Genomic DNA, 22019 nt, shown 5'->3' with positions numbered 1-22019 from the left:
AATCATGCACAGCAGCGCGGTCACAGTGGCGATGACACTCAAAGACCCTCGTAAAGTACCACACAAGACTTTAATAATGACCGACCCGTAGCAGATCGTACTAACCCCCGGATCCATAAGAAAATCCTACTTACAGTCCAGAGACTCTTTTGGCACAAGACTGATATCTTTTCCTCATCCTAAATATCACTCTATACCGAAAGAAATACAGGATTGACCCGAGTGGCTACAGATAAACGCACTAGTGCTTAACAGTTGCATGTCAGAGTGCATGTCTATCCAAACATGCAGCAGAAGACCTGGAAAGCTCCAACGACCTTGAGAGTGGATGGCCACTCTCTTTGCAGCTATAAAATAAAAAGATGTTCAGGACGACACCACACTTGTTTGGCTGAGATAAGGGGGGGGGGGGGGGACTCTGCACGCGCCACCGTGGGGGTCAGGCAGCAGCGGCGGAGTCCATTAGCACATTACACGGCCCTCTCAGCCAGGGAAAAACGAGGAAAAGCCATTGAACATCTCCATTCCGCCCCGACACACAGATTAGAGTGGCCCTAATGCAGCCACGGCGAAGGTGTACGCTTCCTCGGGAGAGGCCGATGGGAACGAGAGGGCGTAGAGCGACAGGGGGGGGAGAGAGAGAGAGAGGCAAAAGGGAATATAAGAAAGAGAAACGAGGAGGCGAATGAAGTGCGGCCCCGCCGACGATCATTCTCTTTGATGGCGCGTCGGTGTAGCATCCGATAGAGCGTGAACTCATTAGGGGACGGGAACAGAGTGCCGGTTTCCCCACCTCACGCCTGGCGAGCGCGGGCCAAAAATGTTAAGATGACATATCAATATTAATCCGGCTTCCATCAGCGCCGTCGTCCAATCCACAAAGTGTCCATCTTGTCTTTGTGTTCGGCGTCCTTATGCGACGACAAGTGTGTTTACGGCACACCCCACATGGGGAGGGGGGGGGGGGGGGGGGGGGGGGGGGGGTAAATCCTCCGGTTTAATGGTGAGGTATTTTTATGTATACTCTCAATACTTTGTGACACTGCAAGTGCATCGAGGACGTGTCAATGCATTGTGTTGCGTGTGATGAATTGCCCAACTACCCTGGTTGCACAAGTCGGCAGTCAGGATTAAAAATTACAAAATTAAAACCTGCTTCATGCAAAGTGAAAGACTAAAAGTGCTTTATTCTCTGGTTGTTTACAACATATCCCCGCGGCCATCGCTACTGCCCTCTGGGTTCAGTGTGTCCTTTGTTTTTGTTTGTTTCTCTCACACCGTAATGAACATTTTGGGGGGGAGCGTATTCAGGGGAAAAAGCACGCTCTTATCTCCGAGGCAGTCGCAGCCCCCCGACGCTTGCTATCATCGCACCGACGTTAACGCAAACGGCCTCGGGAAGGCAAATGAAACCAATCCATTCAATAAACTTTGTTTATTTATTTTTGTTCCCCTTTCAATTTGTGCGCGCAATTGATCGCAATCAAAGAGTGCGCCGACAAAAAGCTTTCAGAGGGTGCGCCGCCTTTATAATTTAGCTTGAAATCATTAAAAGGAACATTACACTGGTTCCTGTTGCTTTTTCGGCCGCCTCTGATGTCAGAAGATGTTGACGGACGGGGGGGGGGGGGGGGGGAGGGGGGAAGGAGGATAGGGGGGGGTGCTTAGTAATTGTAATGGAAGCATGTAGACAACTCATCTCTGTTACATTTTTTTTTTTTTTAAAACACATTACTGGAGAAAGAGAGAGCGGGGAAAGAAAATCGAAAGCGGAAGAAGGGAAGGGTGATTTGTATGATGATGATGATGATGATGATGATGATGATGAATGCTTTGTTTCCTGCTATCTGCCCCCCTCGGGGCATGCGATGTCAGTTGTATTACAGACACAAGGACGTGATGCATCGGATGCCTCGTCCATTCGATCAACAGATGGACGGGGAGGCACCGACCATCTATAATCACTTTTAATATAACCCCGCCTGTTCATATTCAAGTCCATGCAGAGAGCGTCTATGAAAATGAAAACGTCCGTCCCTGCAAGCTGGGCGAGCATACGACCATCAAACAGGGTTTTGTGTTCCTTGACTTTTTGCCCGGCCTGCGATAAACAAATCCTTTGTGTGAAATGCAAAAAAAAAAAAAAGAAGAAAAAAAAAAAAGATCGATAATCATAACGTTTTGTCTTTATAGCTTCACGAGTCCAGCGAGATCTCGCCCCCTTTTAATCATCGAGGGAAAAAAACGCATTTGGCCCCACGTGTCACGCCGGTAAATTCATCCGGGGTCGTTGTCGCCCGTCTTTATGCTAATATTCCATTAAAGTAATCAGCGTGTTGTACGCCAGCAGACGGCTGACATGGAAAAATAGCTCCTGTCACAACACGTCGCTTTTAAGACCAGCAGTGCACCTCATGTGTGGCTCGTATGGATATTGTTGTTCTCACATGTCCGAATGCGATTCTCTTGTCTCTCTGAGAATAAAATGTCCTCTCGCAATTAAACGGACTGATCAGCTCATCAAAGACGTCGTTTACATTTGATTCATGTGGTTCGAAGTTATCGCACATTCCAGACAGGCAAATACTCCAAAAAGGGGGAAATGTGCAACACCTGTGTGTGTGTGTGTGTGTGTGTGTGTGTGCGTGTGTGTTTGTGTGCAGGTGTGTGTGCGTGTGTGTGTGCATGCGTGCGTGTGTGTCTGTGTGTGTGTGTGTGTGCGTGTGTGTGCGTGTGTGTGTGTGCATGCGTGCGTGTGTGTCTGTGTGTGTGTGTGCGTGTGTGCGTGTGTGTTTGTGTGCAAGTGTGTGTGTGTTTGTGTGTCTGTGTGCGTGTGTGCATGCATGCGTGTGTGTGTGTGTGCATGCGTGTGTGTGTGTGTGCGTGCATGCGTGCGCGTGTGTGTGTAAGTGTGCATGTGTGTGTGCGTGTGTGTTTGTGTGCAAGTGTGTGTGCGTGTGTGTGTGTGTGTGCATGCGTGTGTGTGTGTGTGCATGCGTGCAAGTGTGTGTGTGTAAGTGTGCATGTGTGTGTGCGTGTGTGCGTGCGTGTGTGTTTGTGTGCAAGTGTGTGTGTGTGCATGCGTGTGTGTGTGTGTGCGTGCATGCGTGCGCGTGTGTGTGTAAGTGTGCATGTGTGTGTGCGTGTGTGTTTGTGTGCAAGTGTGTGTGCGTGTGTGTGTGTGTGTGTGTGCGTGCGTGCGTGTGTGTGTGTGTGAAGATGCCGCTCCAGCCTCACCTTCTCATCTCCGATGCATTTAAAATCTAACACCCAACAGCAGTCGACTAAATTTATCTCCGTGCTCGGAGGCCTCGCGCTCCTCGTTCCAGACTCAGAACACTGGAGGCTCATTCCTTCCTGCAGAAGTCCGTCAGTTCCTGGAAACATGGCCCCTGTGACTTCACGGAAATGCCAAGCGATGGCAAAAAAAAAACACAACCCAAAACAACAAACCTCTATTGGTTTAATCATAGACTTGTCAGATAAAAACACATGAAGAAGTCAACTTTAGGGCTAAACTGAACGCTACAGGGAACTGTATCCCGAGAGCAAAAAACACATCGGTAGATTTAGCATGCGATACGATCCACGGTAAAATACCAGAGTAACCGGAGCATCTGTTTAATGGGGGAATAAAAGTGGTAAATAAAAATGAATGGTGTTCCCCATAAGACGACTGATGTACACACATCCGGCGTCACGTCTTGACAACCGCAGTAGAAATAGAGGTTTATTTTCCTGGCAAATGAAAAATTGTTGCATTCAACTGAACACATCTGTTCAATATTTCGTAATACTCCATTAGTGACTAAAAAATGACTTCTATTTTCAAGTCGTCGATTCCGTTATTTATTTCACGTTGTCGCGCGTCATTAAAAAAAAGACGCGCGTTCAACTGATAATCGAGAAGAACACGGCGGAGACGGAGAAGACGTGTGACATCACCGAGCGCTTGAATGACTGTTTGAAAAAAAAGGATCTCTTGGAGAAGAAAGGGGGGGGGGGGGAGGCACTTCAAAGACTCAAAGGCCTCCGAGAGGAGGAGACACAGACAGGAAAACAAAACACATTAAACCCAGACGCCAAAAAATTCCGCCTCTCATGACATCCTATTCTAAGCAGACACTGTCAATCTAGATCCGTCACTCAGAAAAGAGAGAGAGAGAGAGAGAGAGAGAGAGAGAGAGAGAGAGACATTGTCTGTTTGCAGCCTGTGTGTAAACGGAGTCAGAAGACAACCAGATGATTTTTCAACGGACAGCGTTTAAAAAAAAAAAATTAAGCCTTTTTACGCGTATGAAAAGCCATTTAAAGCGGTCGGCTGGTTCGTATAGCTTTGCGCAGCATAATGGAGCGAATCCTCCATTATGGTCCTCAAAGGATTTTGGAAAAACGGGAGCAGAGTGGAGACGGAGTTGGCATAAACAAAACAAACATTGGATTGGTGCTTGGATTGGTTAATAGCAATATTGTGCTGATTTTGGGGGATATATATATATATTATATATATATAACTTCAGTGTCTGAAAAAAATATAAACACACGCAAAGCGTAAAGGAAGGGGTGGAAGGAAATATTATATAAATAAGTATGTTTTTTTGTTTTTTTACCTAATAATTATTGTTTTCATTCCCTCAGAGGATGTACCCTTTCCATTTTTGGATACTCTCTTCGGTGGGCTCTTGCGCAACCCTGAGGTCAAAATGTCAGCTTTGTTCAGAGGCTACAATTATGTCATGCTCCCAGGATGATGAACTATTTTTTTTGTTGCTTTGAGGCCTTTTCTCCCGTGTTTAAAATGTTTTTTTTTTTTAAACTTTTTATTCTGAGTACACTGGGAAGGCTCCGGTGTCAATATGTCATTTAAAAACATGTATCCAACAGTCTTGTGAAGACCAACGCAGCCCTCTGGACTTTGTATAAACGTGTGTGTGTGTGCGTGTGTGTGTGTGTACACACACCCTGCTCTCGCATACAAATTAGTCCGGCTGTGAGTCGCTCCCTGTTTGTGTTGTCAGAAATAATGTCGGAGCATCATTCCGGTGATAATCTACGACATACCTGGAGCACGGTGGTGCCGGGAATACTGATATCATCTGATTGTTAAACAAGTAAAGAAACAAACCCCCCCCCCCCATGACAGGACTAATGATTTGGTAGCCGTATTAATCAATCCTCATCTGTGAAAAATGGCAGATTTATGAGCGGTGCTTTGTCTCCGTCCGTCTACTGAGCCGACGATGATGTGTAAGAAATGGCAATCGATTTGGATTTTTTTCACACACAAACACGCAGACGTCCTAATTGTTGATTGCCTAATGAAATCTTTGCATTTGTATGTATATGTTATATATATTTATAGAAATGATATCATATTTTTATCCCATGTTGGTGTATGGTGGAAGGATGTTACTGTGATCCAGGTCATGTGATCCAACTATGTGCTCCGCCATCTTTCATTTAACTTGCTGGCTGATGTTCTTTACTTTTACTTTAATTTACTTACAGGGCAACGACTAGAACCTCCAGTCTTCACGCCCACGCGCTCTACTCCTCTGTCACAACAAAAAAAGAGATGTAATACACCCCGACGTTATGCATGGAGCAACGCAAAGTCTGACATTTTAATTGAATTTGCAGAGAAAACGGCCGGATTTCTCTCAGCATGGTGTAGTGACTCCGAGTTAAGTTTTTATTTCCAATATCCTCTCAACCTCAGGCTGAGTCATTCAGTCATAATCTCCGTAGCTGGAGGGTGTCTTCACCGAGAGGACATTTATTACTTCACACATAACCCCCCTTTAGTCGTCAATATATTTACGAAAGAGATTAGGATATACGAGACGTATTAAATGAGGCTTTAATTGAATTTGGGTCATTAACAAGAAAGCTTATGTCCACAATTCGTTCCCATGAACCCCATATTTGATGTGAATCTCTGCTCTTACTGTGGACTAGAAACATCCAGTGAAGAGGTTTAAATCTGCCAAATAATATATGAATAAATGAATACGAATAGGCCCCGGTATTTGAATAGAAGGGTGATAAGTAAGGCAATACTTGACAAATGTAATTGATTACCAGGAAACCAATTAGGTAATTAGCAAGTAAAATGTACTGTATATTGAGGTAAAAAAGATCTATTGTTCTAATTACAGCAGACCTGTCTCTAATGGTACCACACATTTAACAATATATATATATTGTATTATTATTATTATTGTATTATTATTTGATATATATATTATTATTATTATGTATTATTATTATTTATTATTTATTTTATTAATATTTGATATATATATATTTTATATATATATATTTGGAACTATTTGTTCTATTTTCTGAAATTGAAAATCTACAACTTTTGCCTAAATAACTAAAATGTCAAAGTTTCAAGTAAAGTCCAAATACATTTAATGCCATAACTCATATAAATAATGTCCAAATGAGCTCAGCACTAGAAGCAGAGGCCAGTGAAGCATGGTGCAGATTGTGTCTTGTTCTGCAGTGAATATGGTCTCTCCAGGTGCGTACGTGTGTGTGTGTGTGTGTGTGTGTGTGTGTGTGTGTGTGTGTGTGTGTGTGTGTGCGTGTGTGTGTGTGTTGGCTGCTGATTAGACTCCCTTGCCTCCGTCCGCACTCAGCTGTGAATATTTCTACCGCAAGATCTCATTGTGCATTCTGACTCATCAAGAGATTCCTTCGGATGTCGGCCCACAATGAAGGTGACTCCTCCCCCACCTTTAAGCCGCAGAATCAAGGTTGGTTTGCATTGTCGGTGTATGATAAGGGTGCAAATAAATATATACACGGGATGTTTCAAACCCCTAGAGTTTGACGTCTTAACTCAATAGTCAAGTCACGTTTTAGTGTAAGCGCAGTAACACAATTAGGACTCTTTCAGTCCGCACTGGTCCCCAAAGTATACTCAGCATATCAAATTGAGCTAATTGGTTTAAACCAATTTCATTTGAATTTTATGTCTTCGTGCCTTTTGTTTCTTACTGCAACGGGGAGACTTTTCACCACGGTTGTCAATACTCAAATGACGATGGCCCAAAACTTGTTTTAATAAAGAAAAGTATAAAAATATCAAGAAAAAAATCAAATAAAAGAACAATAGTAACCTGGGGTGTTTATTACGTTGCAAAGGGTGTTAAATTATGGTAAAATTAAAATAGTGAGCTCGAAGGCAGAGAGAAAGTAAAGTATAAGATCTCGGAAGCAGAGACGCACGACCCTGAGAGGGGGAAAGGGTCACACAGCTCCGAGCGATCATCAGGTCAAAGGTCAACACATAGAAAAACGCATATTAATGCCCAAAATACAAACGCTAGGAATTTACACGAGCATTGAAAGATAATATATATCGAAACAATATGGAGAGACAAGCTGCTGTTTTTAGTAAAGATAAACTATTACTGGGAATGAACTCACTGACGCTCATTTAATTCCAACTAAATTTTATAAAATGATTTTATGCAATGAAAAACTGTGCTTGGATCAAGGAGAACTAAAAGGGGTGATCGTCAGCCCACTCTGGATTGGCCGATTACAGAGCGATTACAGCCTGACTGAAATCCTCAAAAAGGTTATTAGAAGGGAGTTATTACAGCAGTTGGTGCTCAAAAAAATAAAAAAAATAATTCAAGGATTTTTAGGACGAATCGTAGAAGAGATTTAGTTTCATGTTATTCGTGCCTTAAGTTTTTTGAGCCAGAAAACTCTGTGAATTTAATACTTGCTTCATCTTCTAAAATCTAGATGCAATGCCTGACAACCTTCTCTCCTACCAGGCCAGCCTTGCAGCATATATTGATATATATATATATATATATTTATATATCTCGCTTTCGTGATCTGGAAATCATCCCGTCTGACTCCCGGTGTACACGCACTGCGTTTTCCAACACGAGCTGAAAAATATATCTGTATGTCAGAAAGTATATGTGATAAATATTGTGTCGGCATCAATACATACAACCATTTTCCGGACTCCTATGCAGAGCAGATGACAGAATTATTATCTAAAAGACCGAACGATGATGATTAGGCTTTTTTTTCCCACAGGGGAGCCGCATGAAATATCAATTGTGCCCTTTTGACTGGCATTTGGACACGCTGATTACCCAAGGGGGGGGGGGGGGGGGGTAGCCGGCACTGTATTCTCGGCTAATAGGGCAAAACTGACATGCTGTTCATTAGTGGGGGCCTCGTAATCAAAAGGTACACAGGGCCTCATTAAACAGTTGCCAATCACCGAGCCGGGATCAAGGCCGAGACGGGCCGCGGGAGGCTTCGCCGAGCGCCGAGGGAGGGCGGAGAATCTGGGCCCGGTATTCTGACACGCACCCTTCTTTTATGATACCGTGCCAGACAGAAACAAATTAAACCGCACGCAATTCATAAAGACGGAGGACTGGGAATGCACCACTTTTTAAATGAAGGACTAAGATTCTCACACGTTCTACCCAGCTGCGCAGCTGTTTCTGCAATATATTTCCATTAAGACAATCCCATTAACAGTTTAATTAATTGCCAAGGAGACCGCGATCCCGCAGGCATTAAAATGCAACGCGAGGCATTCGGGGGTTTTCGGCGAGACTCTTTTCCAACATCGATATCTCAGTTTGTGCGTCGGCATTCGCTCTAAAAGCTGTCTTCAGGGGGGTTATCCGTGGTCACACGCGCACAGACGCCGATTAGTTGGCGGCTGAAACAGTCACAACCAGGGAGGGCAAGTGGTGGAATCAAAGAGCCAGAGAGAGAGAGAGAGAGAGAGATGTCTGGTAGGACACCCAAAGGCATGGCAGTGATGCAACGGAGACGGAGAGGGTCCTGATCAAAGAGAAAGTTGAGCCCTCCGAGGGATGTAGTCCCAATAACTCAAGTAGTATATGTATCCGGCTTGATATGGATGTGAAATGCAGGACAAATAGCATTCAGACTGGTACGCACGGTGCATTCGCCAATTAAACACACGCACTGACACGTATTATAGTAGAGTCGTAGATTTATGTGCAAATACACACACACAAATGCACACGTGCACACATGCCCACGCATGCTCTGTCAAGAGATCTTACGGATGTCCTTCATGACAACTCTTTATTGGATGTTCATCTCGCCGAGCAGCATAATTACCGTAATCTCGACCCTCATCAGTCATCCCGCTATGAGTCCTTTCCAGCCGGTGACGCGCGTCCCATTTGCGACTGAACCAATCGGCGATTATTCGGTTGGTTTTACTGGAGAACTGTGTTCATTAGCGCGACAGTGAAGCGTTGCTACGCACATGTGGAACAGACATGTTGAAGTGGCTTCCGACGAGACATGTTTTGCGGTAAAGAGTTGGTCTATCTGCCCCAATTAACTCCACTGGTTTTCTTTTGCTTTTAATTTGTCTACTTCCATTTTAATGCAAGATACAATCGATATCGTCGGGAATGGTTTTTGAAACATTTTGGGGAAAAAAAGTTTGGTACATTTGAATAACTTACTTATAGCCTGTGCGTGTGGTTGAAAGGAGAATATATTTCCTCCCACGAGGCACACCATTTTTAGACGTGAAAATAATGATCTAATATCAAAATGATGGTATTGGCATGCAAACAAGAGTATTTTATGAAAACACTAAATACCGAGAGGTGTTACCGAGACTACGGACGGAACAGTGGAGAGAATTATCTTTAGGAATCTAACAGACAAAAAAATGTGTGGATCTCTGGCGTAAAATCGAAAAATTGCACAAAGTGAACAACAAGAAACAGAGAAACTAATCAAATGAGAGGCTTCATGGCTTCCCAACGAAGCTTATTAGTAAAAAGCCAGTTACTATAAACAGAAGGGTGCTTGCGAGCGTAAGAACAATGAATGTTTGACATGGAGGTGGGCATGTAAGAATATGAATGTGCATTAAAGACACGGCTGGAGAGGAGAGATATACGCCTCGACAGCCCTCGCCGCTTTTCTCCAATAATCTGCAACGACTGCTCTCTTCACATTCGAGTCTCAACACAATTCACGAAAGACTTTCAAAAGTCATTTTCTGGAGCGGTGTGCAAAAAGGACGAGGTCCACATTTTCATTCGGCGGAGAGAACGCAAAAGACAACTGTGAGCCGCTCTCGATCGTTGTGAAAAATGACCAACAAAAGGTTAGCCGGGGGTCAAAAAAAAAAGAAGGAAATGACATGTTTGAAACCGCTGATGAAAGTGTCGCGCATTCAAAAGATGAAGCGGGACTGGTTTGGTCTCTGTGTGCGCTGAGTTCAGAGGGACAACAATGGTGTGTTGATAGCATGCAGGCAACAGCTGTCTCTCTTCACAGCTTGAAATTCTGTTAGAAAGCGCAGCGTCGGTGTGAAGGCGCCGCGGCTACGCTACGTGACTGAAGTTCTCCCCGACTGATCTCACCTCGAGCCGAGAGAGTTTAAAGCCCACGAAATCTGCTCTTTTTTTCCCTTCTCACCTTTTTTTTTTTTTTCTTTCCAGTATGCCGCCATCAAACCTGCCGGCTTCTTCTGCGGCACGAAGCAGAAGGTTTAGACTCGACCCACCTGTAGCCCGAGAGTCACGACTGCGCTGTGTGTAGCGGTGAATTAAACATGACTTTTAGAAAAGGTGCAGCGTGCAGTATTTCAGGGGATCGACAGGCAGAAACGGAACATGAAGTATTTTTTATTCAGTGTACAATCGCCGTAAAAAAAAAAAAAGAAACGTTGTGTTTTCTTTACCTTTTATAATTAGATGTTTATATCTACATACGGAGCGTTTCTTCTTCATGGAGCTGGCCGCCATGTTTCTACAGCAGCCCAGAGTGGACAAACTAAACACTTGATAAGACCATTCACGTTTCAAGTTGGTTACAATCTGCAACCATACCGCTCGACGCCGACACTGCACCTTTAAGCAGATGCTGGTTAACTTATAGATTATTATACACATTATTAATTTTCTTATTTGAAACTTTCCATCTCACAAAGAAACTTTTCTTAATGCATACATTGCGTGTGGCCAATTGAATATATCCCATTGCAACTGTTGTTATATTAGTGGTATTATTGTAGCAAATTAATAAAGTAAATATGTGGCTGCAAACACATGCTTTCATTCAGCTGGTTAGCTTAGCTTAGCATAAAGAAGTGGGGTAAAACAGTTTAACTATGGCACATGTGGTACATGTGTGATACAATAACCTTTATGCATGTGTCAATAACAATGTGTTTGCCATACTGAACACACATTAAACACTTAACGCAGCATAAACAGTGCTGCATATACATCGGTGAACATCACCGTCGCCCGGCTCAGCTGCGTGGAGGTTTCTCACAACTTTACTTTCACATCACCGCTCATTGGTATTCCCTCCCGCTGCTCCCCGAGAATGTCTACCGAGAGGCGAGAGTGACTGGAGATGTTGTAACTCTGAGCACGACGCTGTAGACGAGGCCTCTATTTTCTAAACTCATTTAGGAGAAGGTCTCTAAAGGTGACGGATGAAACCATGAGGGGAAAAATGGTGGGAGGGGAGAATAAGGGTTTATAAAGATGAGGTACCTCAGCTCTTAAAGAATTCCCTCTGTGCGTCTGCCATTACCCCCAGTGTGCCTGTCACCTGTCTCAAAAACAGACCTGTGAGCCGCTGAGCCCTGGGATATTAATTTGCAGTCCTAATGTTCTGCGGCAAAGGAATTGGAGTCATCTCAACATAAACAAATTGGATCTTGCAGCTCATCTGTAATGCAAGTCATGCCCGGCGGCACGGCGAGATGCTGAATGACCCGATACAACAAGCTGAAGAGGATACAGACAAATTCGGTTCAGTGGGCGAGCTGGGTTCAAAATAATATATATATATATATATATATATATAATTGTATTTATATATATATATATTTATTTAATTTTTTTCTATATATATTTTTTTAATATATATATATATATATACAAAAATAAAATATATATATATATTTATGATTGATAGGTTTCTGATGGGGTCCTGAGTGCAGCTGGCCATGGATCAAGATCTATTTGTCGTATATGAGTGCAGTAATATTGAGTTAGGAAAAAAAAAGAAGACAAGAGATGACGACATTGAGAAGAAGAAAAAACTTACTGAGAAAGAAATGACACACTGCAGGGTAAGAACAGAGGGTGGTTTGGGGTAATGTTGAAACAGAGGTGTGATCAGTGTTTCAGAACACTCAAGGCTATTACACCGTCTATCAGAGCCAAGTCCCTACGTACCTGCCCCCGTTTCACTCCCCCCCCCCCCCCCCCCCCCCCCCCCCCACTCATGGTCAAACCAAAGCAATGATCACAAGACCGTGTTTGAGCCGCTCACTTTTCTTCTTGCACTGTAGCGCACGCGTTTAAATGCCAATCGCACAACACACCGCACATGAAAGGACGGAAGTGTCGGTGCCACGAGATCCCTTTCGCCTGCAAAAAATAATGTAGGAGCATTTTTTTTTCTTCAAAGATCAAAAAATGCAGAGATTGTGGTCAGGAACCTTCTTACACTGTTAAAGACGATTCGGAGCCCTGGATAATGATGTGGCAACCTTTGAAGTTCACTCACTTAAACAGGCTACTTGAACTATACGCATTAACCCCACGTGGAGGCTGTCTTGGGCTTAAAAGTTAAATGCAACACCTTCATGTGGATGTCTAATCAGTGCCGGTGGTACATGTGTCCCACTGGAAAGATTAAATTCCCCAGATTTTGCTACATTGACCGAGAACGTTGATCTCTCCCACTGCGTAAGCCGCGCTAGCCGGGCCTACGTGCACCAGGAAGCATTGTGCGCCACATCTGATGAATAAACAATACATATTGTTACACTTAAAGAGAAAAATCAACCTGATCTCATGGTGAAGGCGTATAAATAGCGGGACATGTAAAGTCTTATTTCACGCCACATCGTTTAATGTAAAAAAACATCTCCTGACCCCTGAACTACAAAGCAGGAATAGATAGAGAGGTAACTTCAGGTGGGTTTTTAAGCTCAATGGAGGTGGTTTACTTCTTCTCAGGGTAGATCGCCATGGTAACTTACTCTGCACACTTAACCTTTGTGAAGGCCTTATATCACTGCCTCTGTAATAACTACCTGTGTGCATTGTGTGGTTGCACGGATGCATTCTTATGCATATTCAATATTTTATCCGTATTCAGCGGTGACACCGATGTCAGCAAATACATTATATATATATATATATATATATATATATATATATATATATATATATATATATATATAAGATCATAATTAAAATCTGTAAGTTATACTTCATATCGGGCTGCACTAAATATTCCAAAGCTTAATTCCTAACGTTGACATTTGAATTTCAGATAAAGATGAGGAGCCACTAATATTATTAGTAATAATGGGCCGAACATTTGTAGAATATTATCCGAGAGTGACGGCAACGTATAGGTTTGGTTCTGGACTTGTGTGAACAAAACATTTGCAATAACTCCAAAGTCAAAAAGTCCAAAATGTATTGGAAAAAAAAGACAATACAAAACACAATATTCTGCTTGTATCCATGTTTTTTTGCCCTTTCAAAAAAACTAATTTTCATTGAGGTAAAAAAAAACCCAGAAAGAAGCATTTTGGTCTCTCGCCTGCAAAGAGATCACACACACACCTGTATTAATGTAGTCTAACAGCACCATAAATGACATTTATATAACCAGGACTGTACGCGTTACCTTCCTTCAGGTACTCTATACGTACACTATTATAATATGTGGGTGATTTAATTATATTCTATAGGAATGCATCTTACCAACACATTAACTTGTAATTATAGTCGTCTCCACAGCGGCTCACTCATAGTACAGGCCTCAGGTGGAATGACCCATCCGACCACCTTCTTCCACAAGTAGTCTTCCTCACTTGTTATCCTCCGTCACCTGAACGTAGCACAATCACAAATATATGTTTGCATAAATGACACCCACAACATGGCTTTCAAACTGCATTAACGCGCCGCGTGAGTTTTTTCGGGATGAGTTCAACAGGTTTTTTTCTTTCGCGCCAAACTCGGACTGGTTTGATTGCCTTGTAAACTCGTGGAAACACACTTTAAGTCTTTCTAATTGTTCAAACAATCAGCTCCCTTATAGGTTTGTTGGAAATAAAAGAAGAGTGGCACATCAGGCGGTTTCACCCCTTCGCTGGTTCTGTTTCACTCCTTCTTCAGAGGGAGAACATCAGCAAAGTACACCGACGAGAAATCGCCCCAAAATCGTTTGGAGCAGAGCTCGGCGCCGCAGTAGCAAACCGCTGTTCTCTGGTTGTCATTTCCACTACTACCCGTCAGTCTGGGAGATATTTATTGAATTTTAGTCTTTTTAATTGCACTGAGTGTGGGATTTTGTGTGTATGTTTGATTTTTAAGTTCTTTTTTTCCCCACTAAGCCAACAACAACAACAACAAGACCTTCGAGCCAAGAAGACAGCTAGCCATTTATAATCAATATTACTCTCTCTCTCTCTCTCTCTCTCTCTCTCTCTCTCTCTCTCTCTCTCTCTCTCTCTCTCTCTCTCAGGACTGTGTTGGTGGGGTTTGATCAGGTGGCAATCTCCAAATCTAAAAAATCAAGCCAATGGAGAAAGTGCCTCAAATTCACTTAATTCTTCACTTTAAATGCACTTGTCACTTTAAACTTACTTACACTGGTTAAAGCACTGAAACCTGCCTGTCTGTGCACTTTATTTTATATTTATGTTCTTAATTCACGCACTGTGTTGATTGTTGTCACTTGTTAATGTTATTGTCTATTGTTGCGCCACCCGCCATGACAAATTCCTCCAATGTGAAAACATACTTGGCAATAAAAGGTTCTGATTCTGAACATGCATTCTTCATCCATCCATCCATCCATCCATCCATCCATCCATCCATCCATCCGTCATGGAGCAACTCCTCTGGTGCAAAAAGAAGGCAGATTGTGTAGAACTTGTAACTGTCTCTTGATTTATTCCCTCAGTAAACATGAGTTCATGGTCTCAATCTCTAGTTTCAAGTCTTCTTCATTGCAGCGTGATGTTCATTTAGTACATGATGGTCCATTGAGATTGAAATAAGACCATAAAGCAGGGTATGCTTTATTGACGGCTCGCTACCACGGCCTTGTCTGGTCTGGGAGTGTTTTCATAAGAACTGGAACTCGTTTTGGCTCTGCGGGCTCTATTTTATAACCGAAGAAAGTTAAAGTGACTAATTTGAGTGCCACACAAACGTCACAGAGGGCTCTCGCTGACGTTATGGCCGCGTTCACTTGCACTAATCAAATCAGACATCCCCCCACCCCCACCCTCGGTTCCACTCCGGGTAATTGTAGTGGCTGTTTGAGGAAAACGCTTTTCTGTGGCTGCGACCTGTTTTACGATTTACGACAGATGACAATCCAGCCACCCAATCATAATCTCGCTCACTTCCATTGCTATTTATTCATACTTTAATATCACTTGCATAAAAAAAAACATTACAGTTTGCAGGCTCGCCATCTGCTTCCCAACTGTAGCTCAATAATTGATTTAAATAAGGGTGTGCGGGCGGGGTTAATGTACTGTTATCATCCAGTGCTTTGGATACTGCTGCCTGGTGACGGTTGGGAAGAAGAAGAAAGAAGAAAGAAGAAAAAAACACATCCTCTCGAAGAACATCCTTCACGCGCTCAAGGAAAGTAAAGCGCACGCGCTCTCTATTCTCTCTTTGCGCGCATTGCGAACCGTATCCGGGACTCTCCTCCTCTCTCCAGCCGCGCCTGGCTCTCTGAACCTCCCCCCACTCTCTCTCCATCCCCCTCTCTCTCCATCCCCCTCTCTCTCTCTCTCTCTCTCTCTCTCTCTCTCTCTCTCTCTCTCTCCATCCCTCTCGCGCAGACCAACGGGAGAGGGTGTTTGAACTTTCCGAAGGCAACAACAGTGCAGTCGACTCTCAAGGTAAACGCTTTATTGGGAAGGGAGACCTTTATATTTATAGAGAAGAGAGAGAGAGAGAGATAGAGAGACAACGACACTGTGACGGCGGCGCAGAACCTGTTCAGCCCGAAATGATTGGCTCTTTCTTCAAATGAAAAAAGTCTGAGAGATGTCTATTTCCCTGGGCGACACCGTGCGCATCCCGGCCACAATGCACAGGCGGAAACAAGCGAGTGTTTGCATCCTCCAAACAATATTTGGGATTGTTGAGAACTCAAAAAGGTAGGAGATTAATTCATCCACTAAAAGCTCAAACTATAAACCAGATATTATTTTTTTTTGCAGCGTGCGTAATGGTGTGTTTAAAAAAAAAAAAAAAAAAGCTTCAAAAACGCGTGAAGGTATTTGTTGCATGCACGCGGGGCTTCAGTGAATGTGCCTTCACGCAGGATGTGTTTTTACATGTATGCGCATGTTCGTCTACATGACCGTTTAATAGAGACAAGTGGTGACGTGTCGCATCGCATGTGTGTGTGTGTGTGTCTGTGTGTGTGTGTGTGTGTGTGTGTGTGTGTTGTGATGGAGGATGTTGTTGAGAAAGAACTCCGCAGGCAGTTCCCACCTGCAACTGCTCCATCCCTTTTTCTTTGTGTGCGTGTTGTGCTTTGAGGGAGCTTTTAATAACATGAAGTCATCAAGTCTCTGTGGGCTCTAGATATATATATATATATATATATATATATATATATATATATATATATATATATATATATATATTCTATTATTCTATTATTTATATTCTTTTTTTTAAATCAAGAATATTTCTCTTCACAGACACAAAGATATACAGTATATATCCAAAAGAGTGAAAAGGAGTGTCTACACTCATGATATTTTGTGAATATTAGCCTCATTTTTAATGCACGCAGTAAGTTGTTGTTGAAGGTGTTGACAGGGATAAATGTTGCGGCCAAGATTCAGCTGCTCGGGCAAAAGAGGCATGCAGCAAGGAGCTTATATACCCCCCCCTCTCTAAAACACACACACACACACACACACTCAATCCCCAACCTTTTCCTTCTGATCGGCCCCTGGTGTCGGCAACAATTGGGACCGCACAAGTGATGTCAGGTCTGATCGCTGCTTGAGCTGCAGTCCTAATAGATTGAGAAAAACCATAGAAAGTAGCTGGTTTTCCACTCACAACTTCAGCAGTCATCTATCTATCTATCTATCTCTCTCTCTCCATCTTTCTATCTATCTATCTATCTATCTATCTATCTATCTCTCTCTCTCTCCATCTATCTATCTATCTATCTATCTATCTCTCTCTCTCTCCATCTATCTATCTATCTATCTATCTATCTATCTACCTATCTATCTCTCTCTCCATCTATCTATCTATCTATCTATCTATCTCTCTCTCCATCTATCTATCTATCTATCTATCTATCTACCTATCTCTCTCTCTATCTATCTATCTATATATATCTCTCTCTCTATCTATCTATCTATCTATCTATCTATCTATCTATCTATCTAACAGAATAACTTCTGGTGCCCTGCCATCAGCTACTGGAGACCATAATCAATAGGCAATGAAGACAACAAGTCTCTCACCTAACAACAAACCACTCGTGTACGCGGCTGCTATCAACTCATTGGATTATTCAAACGCATGTGGCGGAGCTTTTCAACGGAGGATTTACACACCAAGGAACATCTGACGGAGGCGTGGACAACACAAAAAAATCAAGCGGCTAGAGTGTAGCGGCACACGGGAAGAGACAAGGAAGGGTCCAGAGGAGTCCTAATTCCTTTCGTGGAAGGTTCCTCGCTCAGGGGTGTAATGCTTTTATCAGCTCCACAGATAGACAGAGGGGACAGACTATCAGCAGTAACACAGGGAATAGGATTCAGATTAATTTCAAGTGGATTATGACATTTTTACGCAGTCTCCTTTGATGATAATGGATGGAGTCAACACGGTTATAAGCCCATTACTCCCTTCACCCTTTCCTGTTGCTTAATCTGCCGGTGGACTTTCATGTGCCGAGGCCAAGGGGGCAAAGGTTCACGGGCGAACGTGCAATGAGCGTCCTGCTATCATCGATAACTACCTGGCGTTACCTTATTATGCACATTACACGCCAGCCGGCGCTCCAAAAAGATGAAATTACAGAAAGATGAATTTGTTGTTGTTGTTGTTGTGGTGGTGGTGGTGGTGGAGTGTGCAGATCTCTCCACATGCAGGAAAAGAAAGCCGCGAGAAAATGGGGTTTTCGGTAAACGCGGCCCGAGAGATAAGCCACATTGGTATTCAGCTGCGTCTCGCCGCGTCGGCCTTTTCGAGGCCCGGCTGATAATAACCGCTCTCGGCTTCGGGGGTCAGAGGTCTGAGGTTGATTGGCAACGGGGCTGACGCGGGGAAATAAAGAGCGTGCTGACCGGAGTCTGATGGGAGGTTGAAGCCACGGGCATGTTAGCGATGCCACGGGGCTCGCTCTTACCCCCGGACGCTTACAGGTTGTTCACTCGTCTATTAGCCCCTCCGACAGACACCTCGGAGGTCTCTCTCTCTCACGCAGCAGCAGCACTGCAGCACAACAGCGCGTCTGCCACCTCCGTCACGCCGGATTGTTTCCCTCTCTGCCTCATTCGCTTTCAGCCGCGCCTCCCGAAGCTCTTTACGCCTCCCGGGCCTCAGGCGCCCGTCAACCGACAGGCCCGAATGCATTCGAGCGGAGCATCGCATAGAAGTACGATCTCTCTCTCTCTCTCTCTCTCTCTCTCTCTCTCTCTCTTTCCCTCCCCTTTCTTCTCTGCCTCTCTTTAGTCACTCTCTAGTTCTCTTGCGAACGCCTCCACCCACTCGTACGCACGGATATTTACTCACAGCCGCCGCGGCGCTGGGCACGAAACCACAAACACCCACAAAACAAAATGTGCGCACACACACACACACACACACACACACACACACACACACACACACACACGCACACACACAGACACGCAGAACAGTGATTCTTTCTATGACTCGCCGGCGATGTCCTACATTACTCAGCTCTCACTGAAATAGCTTATTCACACTTCAAATTCCCATTTGGTGTGAAAAAAAAGAAAAGAAAAAGCCCCCCTCTGCACCAGCAACGTATTTTTTTTGGGATGCCCGACAACATCAAGAAGATTTTTCTCAGAGCATCTTAAGTAATGACACGGAAACTAATCCGCTGTCAGCTCGGGGCCTTTGTGCAGAGTGCCACAGTCGCGGGACCCGGAAAGCTGGTTACTTGGAAGAGCACTTATCGAGTTCGGGTCCATGTCAGAAGAGAGATGGAGTTCATTAGCATTGATTTGGTTGCACTACCTCAATGTAGAGAAAAACTAAACGCTCATTTTTATTCGTCCCGAGGGCGAAACATCCGTTGAAGATGCAAAATTCCGCCGTCAAATCAAAACTTAAGTCGAAGGAGCTCGTCCTCGTGCCGGCTGTCTCATTCGATCGTGGTAATCGCAGCGGAGCATTAATGCGCGTGGTGATTTATTGATGTCGAAGCGCTTTTTGCAGCCGCTTCGGCTTAAGTCGACATCCTCCACGATTTTGAGAATTATGCTTTCTGACATTCGAAAAGAACTCACGAGGGTAAAAAGTTGGCATGTGACAGCTGGAAACCAATTATCAGAAAGCAGCTTCCGGGGGAAAAAAATCAAAATAGTTCATGTCCACGTAATCGGTTTTGATTATTCATCAAATCACAGCTAACGCGGTGACACTTCTTTAGCATTTTAAGGACACGCTATCAAGGCAGATGCCACCACGTGGCTCAGACCTGCAGCGGCAGCATCCCGAGTGGATAGGAGCCTCAGCAGCTGCTCGTCTTTAGTTTTTCATGAGGATTTCTTCATTTCTTCGTTTCTCACACTTTTCACACTCCAGCCGACTCGAGAACTGCACGAGTGTGCGATAAGCGGAGGCTGCGCGTGGTACCAAAGGGCACGCTGGCGCGGAACGTCGACGTCAGCGCATTCGGAAGCAGGAGGTCCGACGACGACGGGGGGGGGGGAGGAACCCGTGAAAACTTTCCGTCGGCTGTCCGGTTGCTTGCTGAGCTTTCGGAAACCTCGAAGCGCCCCCGCGGGGCTCGTGTTTTATTCATGGGGGCCAGAAAACACTGAGAACAAAAAAAAATAGCGCAAACAGCAACAACATCCGACGTCGGGGTAATCGAGGACGAGGAAGAGAGATTCAGAGAGAATGAGAGAACTTTGTCGGGGGAAATTATTACCTGGTAAACTATAAAAAAGTGCTCTCGGCAACGTGCAGATGTTTTCTGCCTCTCCCACTCCAAACCAGAAGAAGAGTTCAATGTCACACAATGAATCCTCCCTCCCGGCTGCCTTACATTCAAGATGGAGATGAAGATCAACGAAATGGAGGGATTTATTCATATCGCATCGTGCCGGCCTTTTTTCGTGGATCATAACGTATCGGGGTATGGAATCCTTTTCTATGGATGTCTATGAATGTTTTAGCCCAGAGATGCCTTTTTTCGCTCCTGAAGCCCCACACTGGACGGTTAAGAGGAGTCAGCCGTCAAAGACAGTACAAAAAAAATAAACTGCCAGAAGAAAATACCAAATAAAATGTCATGAACGTAACCGGCGAGAGGTAGAGTTGAGTCGTAAATGAGCGCAACGAGGCGATGAGGCCGATGGGGTCCAGTGGCGTGCGAGATTAGCCGCGGACGGACGCACACATACGGCGGAACACGTGATCTCCCCGCAGGTTTGCCGGAGATAATGAAAGTTGTTTTTTGGAGAGAGGATGAAGCACACTGCAGGTTATTGGTCTCTTCCTTCATGCCCGATGGGAGACTCCTCCATAACATCATGTCGTACGGAGCTTAAGAATTTAAAAATAAGGAGGAGAGCTTGATATTTTCATTACTCGTCCTGAACCTCGTTGAGTACGTTTTTTTTTTTTTTATTAATGTATGACACAGAATTTTGTTTGCTGGATATGAAACAGCAGAGGTTTCTGAACATGATTAACCAAGGGATAACGGTGGGGGGGGGATGAATCGTCCACAAAATGATTAATGGACAAGTTATTAACCTGTGCACCAACAAGATATTATCCGTATCCCATCGCCACAAATGCTATTCGGCATTACGTGTAATCTTGTCGTCTTGGTATTGTAAATACCTTCTCTTTAACCGTTAGTGGAGGGAGCCAGACATGCACGATTGGGGTCACGACCCCAAGGAAATAATCTGCTTTGGGCTTTTCTGTTTTAAACGCAGATTAATCAGATTTAGGTTTCATTTGGTTTTTGGATTCTTGTGATAACTAAATGTAGAGCTGATCTCAGCCGATGAGTCAGGTGTCCTCTGTTAAGACAATATCAACATTCTGCTGTACGGTATTACACAGATGGATCAATGGGGGCTTATTTATGCAACTACCAAAAGTATGCAACCCTCTATTTGTATGGTTGTGCTTCTTTTGTTTACATTTATGGGCAATATGAGATTATTTATGGCCCTAACCTCTTTGTGGCAAACAGCCAGAAATGATTTTTGCTAATATTATTTTAGAAAGGCGGAAATGTATCGAAGCACGGTGGCCATAAAGCCGTCAAATCCATCAGCCACCAGTAATGATTCATTTATTCTGTGTGTACACAATACAACAAACCCAATGAGCCTCGGTTGCGCTTACTTATATACATATACAAGTTTCATAACAACACATATCTGACTTCAGAGTAGATCTTGGTCATCACAAATCATGTCTTCCTTCGGGTGTAATAATTGTCTCAAAGACGGAAAAAATAAGATTTCGAAAACTAAATAACGTTCCCATGAACATACAACAAGTGTCTATTCACAGCTACTGATTGCTTAATGTTTAAAAAAAAAACATTCATCTGGACTTTTGTGGTCCAAATTTCCCTCTTTGAACATTTTAATCATTTTTGTTAAGTCAATGAATCAAGTGCCCGATTTTAATTAAGTGTTGAGTTGCTCAATAAGATTCACATCTTTTTAATCACCACAAGATGCATTCGAA

Source organism: Cyclopterus lumpus, chromosome 24 (genome assembly GCF_009769545.1).
Source record: "Cyclopterus lumpus isolate fCycLum1 chromosome 24, fCycLum1.pri, whole genome shotgun sequence".
Taxonomy (NCBI): Eukaryota; Metazoa; Chordata; class Actinopteri; order Perciformes; family Cyclopteridae; genus Cyclopterus; species Cyclopterus lumpus.
The sequence above is the reverse complement of the archived record's forward strand: the minus strand, read 5'-3'. Positions refer to the sequence as shown.